At 45.2% G+C, this 11,518-nt stretch overlaps 1 pseudogene; it reads left to right on the top strand.

The window, feature by feature from the left end:
* The first annotated feature begins 7,872 nt into the window (after nucleotides 1-7,872).
* LOC147957361 (bisdemethoxycurcumin synthase pseudogene) lies at nucleotides 7,873-8,616 on the top strand (annotated as a pseudogene).
* The last annotated feature ends 2,902 nt before the right edge of the window (nucleotides 8,617-11,518 follow it).

Consider the following 11,518-nt stretch of genomic DNA (forward strand, 5'->3'; position numbering starts at 1 on the left):
GTTACTTGGAAGGATGAGATCTGATAGAGATAGGTATAAAAGATAAATAAAAGTGCAAAATAAAATAAAGGTAAATAAATTGCAGGAAGGTATTTTTCGGTTTTTGGTTTTATAGATCTGAAAATAATAAGATAAGAATAGACCCGGGGCCCAAACTTTTCACTGGAGGCTTCTCTCCTAAAAGAAAGAATATGGTGGGTAAATAAATTACTGTTGAGCAATTGATAGAAAAACAAATAATCATGACGATATCTACGGCAATGATCATGAATATAGGCATCACGTCCGTGACAAGTAGACCGACTCCAGTCTGCATCTACTACTATTACTCCACGGATCGACCGCAATCCAGCATGCATCTAGTGTATTAAGTTAACAAGAACCGAATAACGCCTTAAGCAAGATGACATGATTTTGATGGATATATCCAATCAATATGGAAACCCCCCATCTTTTTGTTCTTAATGGCAACAATACAAATATGTGTCTCGTTACCCCTTCTGTCACTAGGTGAGGACACCGCAAGATTAAATCCATCACAAAGCACCTCTCCCATTGCATGTAAAATCAATCTAGTTGGCCAAACCAACTTCATAGATCGGAGAGAAAAACAAAGCTATCTTAATCATGCATAAAAGAGTTCAGAGAAGACTCAAATAATATTCATAGATAATCTGATCATAAACTCACAATTCATTAGATCTCAATAAACACACCGCAAAAGAAGATGACATCGAATAGATCTCTAAGAACATTGAGGAGAACATTGTATTGAAGATCAAAGAGATAGAAGAAGTCATCTAGCCACTAGCTATGGACTCGTAGCTCTGTGGCAAACTACTCACACGTCATTGGAAGGGCAGCAAGGTTCATGTAGAGGCCCTCCGTGATCTAATCCCCCTCGGGCAGAGTACCGGAAAAGGGCCCAAGATGGGATCTCACGAGGACAAAAACTTGCAGTGGCGGAAAAGTATTTTTGGTGTGCCCATGGTATACGGGGAATATTTTGGTATTTATGGAGCTAAGATTCGGGTTAGAGGGGCTACGGGGGGCCACAAGCTTGCAGGCCCCCCTAGGGCGCCTAGTGAGCTTTTGGCCCACCTGTAGATCTTCTGGCCTCCTCCCGAAGCTTCGTGGATGTCTTTCTTGTCCAAGAAAAATCGTCAAAATGTTTCCTTCCGTTTGGTATTGATTTTCTGTAAAAGACAAAAACAAAAAAACAGCAACTGGCACTGGGCACTAGGTTAATAGGTTAGTCCCAAAAAATGATATAAAATAGCGTAATAATGCATATAAAACATCCAAGATGGATAATATAATAGCATGGAACGATAAATTTTTTTATAGATACGTTGTAGATCTGGCCCCTCAAACGCCTGCAGACACGCTTCGGCACAGCCGCGAGCACTGGCTGGGCACCCTTCAAATAATGTACTCCATATCCTGACACTTCAATTATCATATCTGAAATCAATACAAACTCATGCAACTACGTCGATGCACACACATCGTCAGAGTACTCCATCACTACTAACTAAACATGGCATCGGACTACCAAAATTTGGCATGTTTGGCTATGGTGGAGTTCATCCACGACCGTCCTTGCCCTTCCCGGCACCCTTGCCATCCTTCTTGAGGAAGTACCGGTCGAAGACGCAGTAAGGATCTAGCCACATCAGCTCATTGTTGGAAATGTCCTTGTCGTCACTGTCCGCCTTCTCCTCCTTCGGTGGCAGTCCGGCCACTAGCACGGACCACCCAATTCTACTCTCGGGGGAGGGCGTGTGTGCTCCTCCGTTGTTGTTTCTTCACAATGCGGGCGCGAATAGCTTCCTCCTCTGCAGCCCTCCACGCTGCTGCATCAGCCGCCTCCTCCACCGGGATACGAGCCTCAGCGGCCCTTATCCTCTCCTTCCCACGGCGGGCCGCTCGTTCTCGATGGAACTCATAGTCCGCCCGACCGGTGATGGGGAAGGAGAGGTGTTCTGGCTGCCGGGACCGCGAGGATCTAGCCCTAGAGGACCCGAGCACCTAGTGAGCCAACGCTATGGAGTCCCGGCCGATAGATCCGTCCGTCGGCCAAGCATTGTCCTCCCGGGAGCGACGGAGTGCAATGCGGACTGCTATTGCCTCCTCCAACTCGCTCGGGATGACACCCCAATCGACGGATTTGGACTGGTCGAAGTCCGATTCATTGCATGCCATGCCGGAGAAGGCCGAAAACTGTCTGAGGTGAGCTCGGGTGGCGGAGGGGAGTGAAGTGAAGTGGATAGGGTTTTCTCTGGCGAGCATATGGGGACGAATATATGTGGGGCCGGGTGGGCCAGTATGGGCCGGACCCGACGTGACGGGCGTGCCCAGGCCCGGGAGCCCCCATATACACCCCATATTTGGGCTAGATATGAGGGGGGTGCCGGTCAGCCCGGGTGTTTGAGGCCCGTTTGAGGTATCCGTCTGGGTCAAAAAATCTTGACCGACCGGTGAGTGGGCGTGCCGCCCGGGCATTTGAGAAGGGTTTGGGGCGCCCGACTCCGATTGTAGATGCTCTTTAGCCTTTTTAAAAAAAAATGTGAAGTCCTATTTAAGGCCCGTTCAGTTTTGCACTCTCCCGGACTGGATTGTTAGGTCATCTCACCAATGTGAGATTTTTCTAGACAGCAAGTCGCCCAGCCGCCCCATTTATTGTTTCCACCCGAAGCGGTTATTTGTTGGCCATTACTTAAAAATTGCACATACTACTAGTACTAGTTGATTGCCAATTGATTTCAATGATGGAGATCTTGTCCCCGTGCTCCCCTATCGTCGCGGTACATGTGAGTGTGATGTTTATCGTCCCTCCTTTTTGTTATCCTCCCCGACCCTCTCTAGTGATGTCCGCATGGCTGCCATCTTTCCCGGTTCTTGCCCCAAGCACTCATACCATCTCAAATCGTTGGTCCTTCCATCATTTTTGTAGGAAAGTTGTTGTGTTCCGCTTCCTATTTGTGATTAACATTCAATTTTGACTTCAAAAGATATATATATATAGTTTTAAAAGGAAAACTAAGAACTTGTGTAAAACTGACATTGCATTGATTGTTAAGTGCATAACTCTTCAAAGGATACCCAAAGAACAAAATGTCGAAGTCCCCAAGAGTACGAATGGAACATCTTCTCACCACTCAAACCTCTCTCTCTCTCCCCCTCCCCTTCTCCCCTCCCCCTCTCCCTCCCTCCTGGTGGGTACAATACACATCATCATACTTCACAATGGCTACATGACCCAATGTGAATATTGCTCCAAATCCACAGCTCTTCTCACTCATATATCTACTAAAAATTCTCATACAATATTTTTACTATTGTCACCTTACAGTCGTAGCCACTTTGTCGAGTGTTCATGCTCTCGTTCTTCTTCTTGTTCTCCTTGGCTATGCCGTTCGCGATGCTGATAGGCAGCAGATACTCGGGCCTCTCAAAGAATTTGGCTAGTGAAGAATCATCACAGCGCGGTGACCGTTGAGTCCTGTCGATGCAATCAAAATTATACACAGCAAGGGTGGCATGGCTCTTCAGCCCAGCGAGTACCAGCCTGGCCCAATTACTGCTTGTCCATGTTTTTTACCTCCCAGCTGACTCGGAAACATCAATATGTGTTTCTATCCACTGGCCCAATTCGGTGGCTCTCTTTGGCGCAATCGATTTCAGCATAATTACAGTGTATAAATCAGTGTGATGAGAAATGAAAAAAGGTATGCTTTTTAAAACTGTATATGATAAGGTACAAATGCATATGTAGTTATGCATGAAGAATAGAGCATGTACCGTGCCTCGTTATTCTCTCGAAAAAATCAACAGCACTCAGCGTATAATACGAGTTCAACCTCTAGATTTATATATCATTAGTACTCCATGACTTAAGACAACCATAGCAATTTGATGGCGAACCCTTGAATGAACTTATGTACCTGTTTAATTAGCATATCACACGTAGAGTGTTGTTCCATAAAGCAATTTCTTCCAATTTCAAGTAATCTACCTAACTATCTTAACACTTCGATGATGTAAACTGATGTCTCACCTGAAGTCTGGTGCCAATATGCTTGCATGACAGTTCTTCATCATTTCTAGTCTTTCTAAGATGAATGGAAATACCGGCAGATGCTAATATGCTTACCTGGCAGTTTGTATTTTAGAACACTACATAGGTCAACCACTCTACAAGAAATAAACAGAGCTAATAAGAAAGACTATGAAAGAACACTGCAGCAATTCAGATACTACAACCTGCCACTAATAAGAGTTGTGGTAACCAAATTGTTTTCATCAACTACTCCTCACCTGCAGGCATCTACCCTTGCCTTTCATATAAATAATGGAATATGAATCAGTGGAGAAAATGATACATGTATCAATTAATGTGCATTTCTATGCAACTAGGCTTTTGGAACATAATAAAAAAATCATGCACAACACGTTTCAAGTAATAGTCATTTCCCCCTTGTTTCCAGAGAGGAGCTTCTATATGTGTGGCCATGGACTGTCTGTCATTATAAGATACATACGTACTTCAGTGCTGCGGCACCACCGTTCTTGCATAGAGATATATACGTACTTCAGTGCAGCAGCAGCACCGTTCTTGCATAGCTCGCCAACACAGAAAGCGACATTTCTCCTATTAGTAGCCTCATAAGATCCAAGATCTTTCAATGTCAAAGGCATTATCTGCTGTAAATGATTCAAATATGAGTAATATTAAGAGGATGCTTCTAATGATAAAATAGCATGTCTTTTTAAATTTATAGGCAAGCAAACATAAGCAGAAAATGGAGCACCCATTTGTAGGCTAAAACAAACTTAATCTTACTGTTTCTACACACATGTGAATATATAATTCACGACCATAGAAAATCATATGGGCTTAAAATACACTATGACCATAACCAGACAAAAGATAAACGATGGGACAATATTTCTTTTTTCCTTACCTTGAACCTTAGCAGCCAAATTAAATTACTGTTCCTCTGCATCCAAGTTGCTACCACAACCTACAGAAACGAATCACATTACTCCTACAGTCCTCATATCCCATATATAACACTATAACTAAAGTTTCATTCTAATGCCGGTAAAGTTGAAGTCCTCAAGCTTAGTGACAAAGCAAAAACATCATAATGTAGCATCCTTCAACCGGTTACCTTGTAGTTAAGTAGAGATCATATGAAAAACAAAATGTGGGATGTGTCATGTGTTGTATCTGGGCTCACCCGAACACAATTCATTTTTTCCTCTCTTGCAAAAATGGTATATATTCAACTACCTGCAGCAGATAATGGTGTCAAGAAAGAGACAACTTAATCAGTTAGTCCTCTCTTTTTGGTGCCTCAAGATCTCACTGATTGTTAGAGGTAAGCACGGTTTTCTTACCCAACTAGTATAGAAATCCTAATTCCACTTAGTGAGGTGCTATATAAGCGTATATAAATGCATGTGTCTCCTTGCTTGTAATCACTGTGAGTTGAAGAAACATAAACATAGCTTGTAACCACCATGAGTTGAAGAAATATGAATATAGGGCACCTTAATTACCTTCCAGTGGCTATCCAATCAGCTTTCATATATGTGTATCTTGCTAATCCATCAATCAATCCAGTGATTTGAGCTAGCTTTAGCTACCTAAGCTACTTATAAGATTCAATCCATCTCAAGGCAAGTGAGGTTTCCTAGGTGTATGTATTGCTGTCTGCCAAAGGCATGGCTAGATGAAATATTGGTTTCAGAATTTTATACTCTCACATTACCCTGTTTGTTAAGAGGGACAACTCAAACATTGGTTTCAGTATCTGCTAGTGGTTTATACATCTTGACCAAGGATCATCCTCTCCTTAGATTTTCAGATAACACAAACATGTTTCCGAACATTTTGTCCAAGAACTTGAAAAAGTAAATTAATAAAAATGAGCAAGCCTCTTCCAGGTTCATAACTACCAAGGATTTTATTTCAACTCCCATGAAAGAATTATTGATATAGCAATTCTCAGTGTATAGTGTTTACAAAGGTTTTAATCAATCTGCCATCAGACCCACGTCATATATTTGTGTCGCAACAAAAAAAATCTAAAGAATCATTTATTCTCCACTTGATCTGAAAAATCATTCATGCTCCATTGAAATTCTAATCTGCACCAAATTAATCTCACAACACAACTCAGAAATCAAAACACCGAATGAATCATGGCTGTGTCAAAGGACAAGACAAGTAAGATCCGAGTAATGGGAAAGAATGGCATAGCTTACCAAAAATTCTGGAATGCAAGAGCAACATCGCGTCCTCAATAAGATACTCCTCCCAAGGTGACAACCTTGCCTTGGGTGGTTCATGGCCGCAACAGACTCAAATCGCGGAATTTGGCATGGTCGCGGACGACGACGACTGCGGGATGAAGTGGTCAAGGTGGAGCTAGACATTCATGCCCATGGCCTTGCAGGGATGTTAAGATAGTAGTACTAAATCATGACCTAAACCAGAAACCCAGCCGGGCTGCTGTAAGCAGTCGACGGCCTTGGTCGGCAAGTGTAGTCAGGCCATGAGCATCGATCGGTGAGGTTCCCAACTTCTGGCTGCTGCGGAAGTTATCTCGAGGAAAGGGGATGCCAGGCAGAGACGGCGTAGGGTTTGCCAGCGAGAAATCGAAGGATGGCAAGCGGAGACGGAGCAGGGGTCGACGGCGAGAAAGTGGGAGGTCGTGGGTGAGAGGATAGAAGGAGTCGTCCGTCCTCGTCGCATCAGCCGAGTCGAGCGAGGAAGGACGAGGCAGGCGGCTGCGATTTTTCTGGGGAGAGAGGCGGCATGGGCATTGAGGGGGTTGCGGTTTGGGGGCGATGGGTGTGGGACGTGGGTACATGGGTTTTTTTGTTTCTAAGCAACGTGGATCGCACGAGGTGGGGCCATGGGGGAGTAGCGATCGCAGGGTAGCGAGAGAAGATGTGTCGATGGGAAGGAGGAGGTCGAACCATCACGACGTTCGATTCTACTTTAATAATAGAGAGATTGATGGAGTACAAAAATTCTTGTGTTGGCCTAACTAATTATAAACGTCCGGACCTCCGCAGTGCATCAAATCATAAACGTCCGGACCACAGTGTGCGAATGTTTTCTACCATCCAATATGGTGCCACATACGTCAGCAGCTGCATCCGCGCATCCGAATTCCAGCAAACCAGTACCAAACCAGAGACTTGTTGGCTTCCGAACCTCCGCCTCATACACGTCCGACAACACTGTCCCATCGGAAACCCTCTCCCACGTGTCATTTGCAACCATATCTTTGCCTTTGGCAACACATTCATGTCGACCCGGAGCAAACGCGACCAGTCAACACATCATGCTGGGCGGAAGGCGCGGCATTGAGTGGCTCGGCGCCAAAAGAGCGCAGTTAGCACCACATCCGTTTTTCAACACTACATGAATTTTATTGACTCAAAATGAAGCATCGAGTGGATACAAACACAATGAAGACACACCCAACCTCTCCATAGCAAGGATGCCCACAATCAATACCAACGCACATACACAAAGAAAAAGGAAAAAGCATGACGGCAAAGAGCAAAGTCACATAAGATCAAATCTATACCTAAGAGAGAGAAAACACTAAAACGATCAAAACAGTGATTGGCAAACAACAACCACAACCATATCCACACCAACGCACAATCTTTTGACATCACAGAGACACCGATTACATACTACTACTACTATCCCTCGATCGTCTCCACTTCATCCAACTCTCGGGTTCAACTATCTATCAGGTAGAACATGAGTAGAAGGTAAGGGTTTTTTGGAACCTAAAGATCGATCGCTTTTCAAGGAAACTGACTCTACTTAATATTGCATGCAGGAAAGTCACCATGGCAAGCAGCAGCAGCATCCCAGCCACCGTCGTCCGTGAGATCCGTGTTGCGCAGCATGCAGATGGGCCGGCGTCGGTGCTGGCCATCGGCACGGCGAACCCGCCCCACTGCATGCCCCACGGCGACTACACCGACTACTACTTCCGCGTCACCAACAGCGACCACCTCACCCACCTCAAGCCCACCTTCGCCAAGCTATGCGGGATGACAAGCATCAGCAGGCATTTCTTCCACCACACAGACGAACTGCTCGCCACGCACCCGGACTTGTCCCTTGACGCCCGGCTAGACGTCGTGGCTACCGCCGCCCCGGAGCTCGCCACGTCGGCTGCTGCGAACGCCATCGCCGAGTGGGGCCGTCCGGCGGGCGACATCACCCATCTCATCGTCAACACCAACGCGGGATCGCACGCCCCGGGCACCGATGTCCGCTTGGTCTCCCTCCTCGGCCTCCGCCATGATGTCCTGCGCACCGTGCTCCAGCTCAATGGCTGCGCTTCCGTGTGCACAGCCCTGCGCCTAGCCAATGACCTCGCTGAGAACAACCGCGGCGCATGCGTCCTCGTGGCCTGCGTCCAGCTCACTGTCACCGCCTTCTGCGCGCCCCACGAGACGGACACCTTCGACACCCTCATCCCCCAGGGGCTGTTCGGTGACGGCGCCGGTGCTGTCATCGTGGGTGCCGACCCCCACGTCCACGAGCGCCTGCTGTTTGAATACAAATGAGCTATGAGATGTTCGAAAATTGGCATGGGTTCATCATATGATCCCTATTGGGCGCGGTAAAAATTTGAAAGTATTACGGGAAAACGGATGAACTTCATGTACAAACTAAACACTCTCTAGTGAACGGAGACAGTTGCCTTCCACATAGAACTGAAGTTTTTTGCAGCATTTCCCTTTGAACTTTTTCTATGTTGAATATAAACCATTGATAGCACCATGCTCGCACTTGGACTATTCTGAATTAATAAACATGATTTGTTCAAGCAATTTCCTTATTTACAAGATATGTGGCAGACGCCTATTTATGCCTGCCATTGATAACTTCGATATTTTTTTATAAAAAAATTGGGCGTGAGTTTGGGAAATATTGCAGTGTTTCTATCCCACGGATAATTTGTGAGAACTTAGGAGTGCGGGTGAAAATTACTGCCCACCACTGCTGAGCATTTAGCAGTGATGTGCGCTTTTTTTACCCGCCACTAGAACCTTCACAAGATAATTGTGGCGGGTCCTAGGCTATGTCTGCCACTAATACGACCCCGACTAGAAGCCTTTTCCTAGTGGTAAAAAATTTACATCTAATTACCTTTCATGGTCTTCTAGACTCTACGAGGAGTCGAGACAAATTTGTTGTCTCAGAGAAAAACCAGGGTACAATATCCCAAAATTTTCCATGTTCCTTGAAACATGGATCGTTCTAGAAAATGTCTAGAAGACACTAAGGCAAAGCCTTTTTTATTTTGTATCTGTAAATTCAGTTGTTAATGAATCCGCTTTATTCGGTAACTCTATATCATCCCCTATAACTCTAGAAAAGAAAAACAAATTGTGTTTTCCGGTGTTCAACATTGCATGAATTGCTCAGGATCCATAGGCCCCATGAACCTTCTTTCTTACTTAGATACATTACAACTAGGCACTCTAGGAAGCCTCTCAGGCTATTAGACTTCGGAACCGTCCATTCTTGCGATCGGATCGTACATGGCCGTCCTATTCACGTAAAAGTTATGTTTAGCGCGCCGTAAGACGAATCTAGCGTGGATGTGCTAAAAGGGCCGCTAATCCTGTAGCATTTTTGGAGGCCTGTGGTTCATCGGGTCCAACTAGCAGGGGGTATGAATGGGCCGCTGGTGGGTTTCGCCCTCAACACTCCACACTATTCCCTCCCGACTTCTCTTCTCTCTTGGGAGATGAAACGGACCTGCGCCGCCGCCGCCTCTACGAGTATCTCCGGTGGTTGCCCCTCCCAGCGCCTCCATCCGCAGCGAGGATCTATGTATTCGCTACTCCCCCCCCCCCCCTCCTCGCCGCGCAGTGGCACCATCATGTCACCACATGCGCTTTCATGGATGTCTTCGGCTCTAAACGAAACATCAGAACCGCTCCTTGATGACTCTTGTCGCAAACTCCCTGTGCCTTGGCGCCGCTGTTCTGTTTATAGGCTCTACCCGGCCAAGATCGTCCTTCATACTGTCAGCTCCCTAATTTGTAGTTTCACATGACTAACCAGGGGCGGACGCACGTTAGAGGTTGTGGGGGCAGCTGCCCCCACTCGATTTTCTCATCCACGTATACTTGATCGTGCGTGTACTTGTCTGCCCCCACTTGGGCCAGTACCCTGCCCCCACTCAACCCATTTTCTCGTGTATTTTTAGGAGCCCACGGATTCTAACTAAACTCTGAGGAATCATCCCACCAAAGAATAAGAATTGCTACAGCCCACAGCTTGTACACGTTTCACACATTGCCTTCTCGATCGCAGATTTTCATTAGCCTATTTGACTCATTGCATCCCTAACTTGTATACACACGCACGCCGCCGCCACGCAGGAGGCGGAAACCTGGCTGCCGCCCACCTAGCCGTTCACGAGACCGTCAGCTTGCCGCCGATAATTGCCGACTTGTCGTCCTTCATCCTTCCTGGTCTTGCATGAAGGCGCTGCAGCACATCTTCCATCTCTAAATCCTGAATATGCAATTCCCTGATTTTAATTGACATCAAGGTAAGTCGTATACGTACGTAGGTTCTTCTCTTTTCATTTTTTTTGTTTGTGCGATTTCTATCTTAGAAATCATGTTAGTCTCACCAATTCATATGTATAATTTACTGATTAGGGTGAATAGCCAGTTGGAACATTTTTCTTGAAACATACAAATTTTGGATAAACAACATTTTAGTGACGAGTAAAATAGGCTAGTCCGGCCAGAGCAACTGCAATTCAATTGGTATGATCTATTAATATTTCCTAGTCCCTAAGACGATTCAACTTCATGTATGATGTGTGGTAATTTTAGGAATTCATTTAACATTTCAGTTTTTGGCACAACCATAGTGGGTTTTTTTTTCTTTCAAAATCTAACAACTACCAAGATACATGAATTAGTTAATTTGAACAATCTTTCTAGAGTTGCTTTATTTATAAAGCCGGGTATGGCTTTTCTCTAAAAAAACAATCTTTCTAGAGTTCCGTTTAAAAGGAAAAGGATTGCATATTACAATCCCAATCAGTATGATGATATAAGAAGAAAATACTTGATGTAGGGGGTCGCCACTCGCGAGCCTCATCTTATAACGTGATGGGTTGGAAGATCAATCCACATTTTAATGGCGATTAGCATGATCAATACGTGGTAATTGGTTGCGGTACAACGAGGCAGAGGACATTGCATTGTGTTGCATTGTATGATAGCGGCATATGTGATAGTTCATATGGGTGCTTATTTTGTTGGTATATCGCCATACATTCTTTCCCCCTCTCAAGTTTTTTTCTGGGTCTGCCCCTGCACATGCCAGGTATATTTCCATCTACTGGTTCGTGTGGAAATATATTCTTAAGAATCAGGCTTCTATCCCTGCAGTTCGTGATGCATCAATTTCTAAGAATCAAATATAAAACCAATA

This window comes from Triticum urartu, chromosome 7A (assembly GCF_056163025.1).
Source record: "Triticum urartu cultivar PI428250 chromosome 7A, HENAU_Tu73, whole genome shotgun sequence".
Classification (NCBI taxonomy): Eukaryota; Viridiplantae; Streptophyta; class Magnoliopsida; order Poales; family Poaceae; genus Triticum; species Triticum urartu.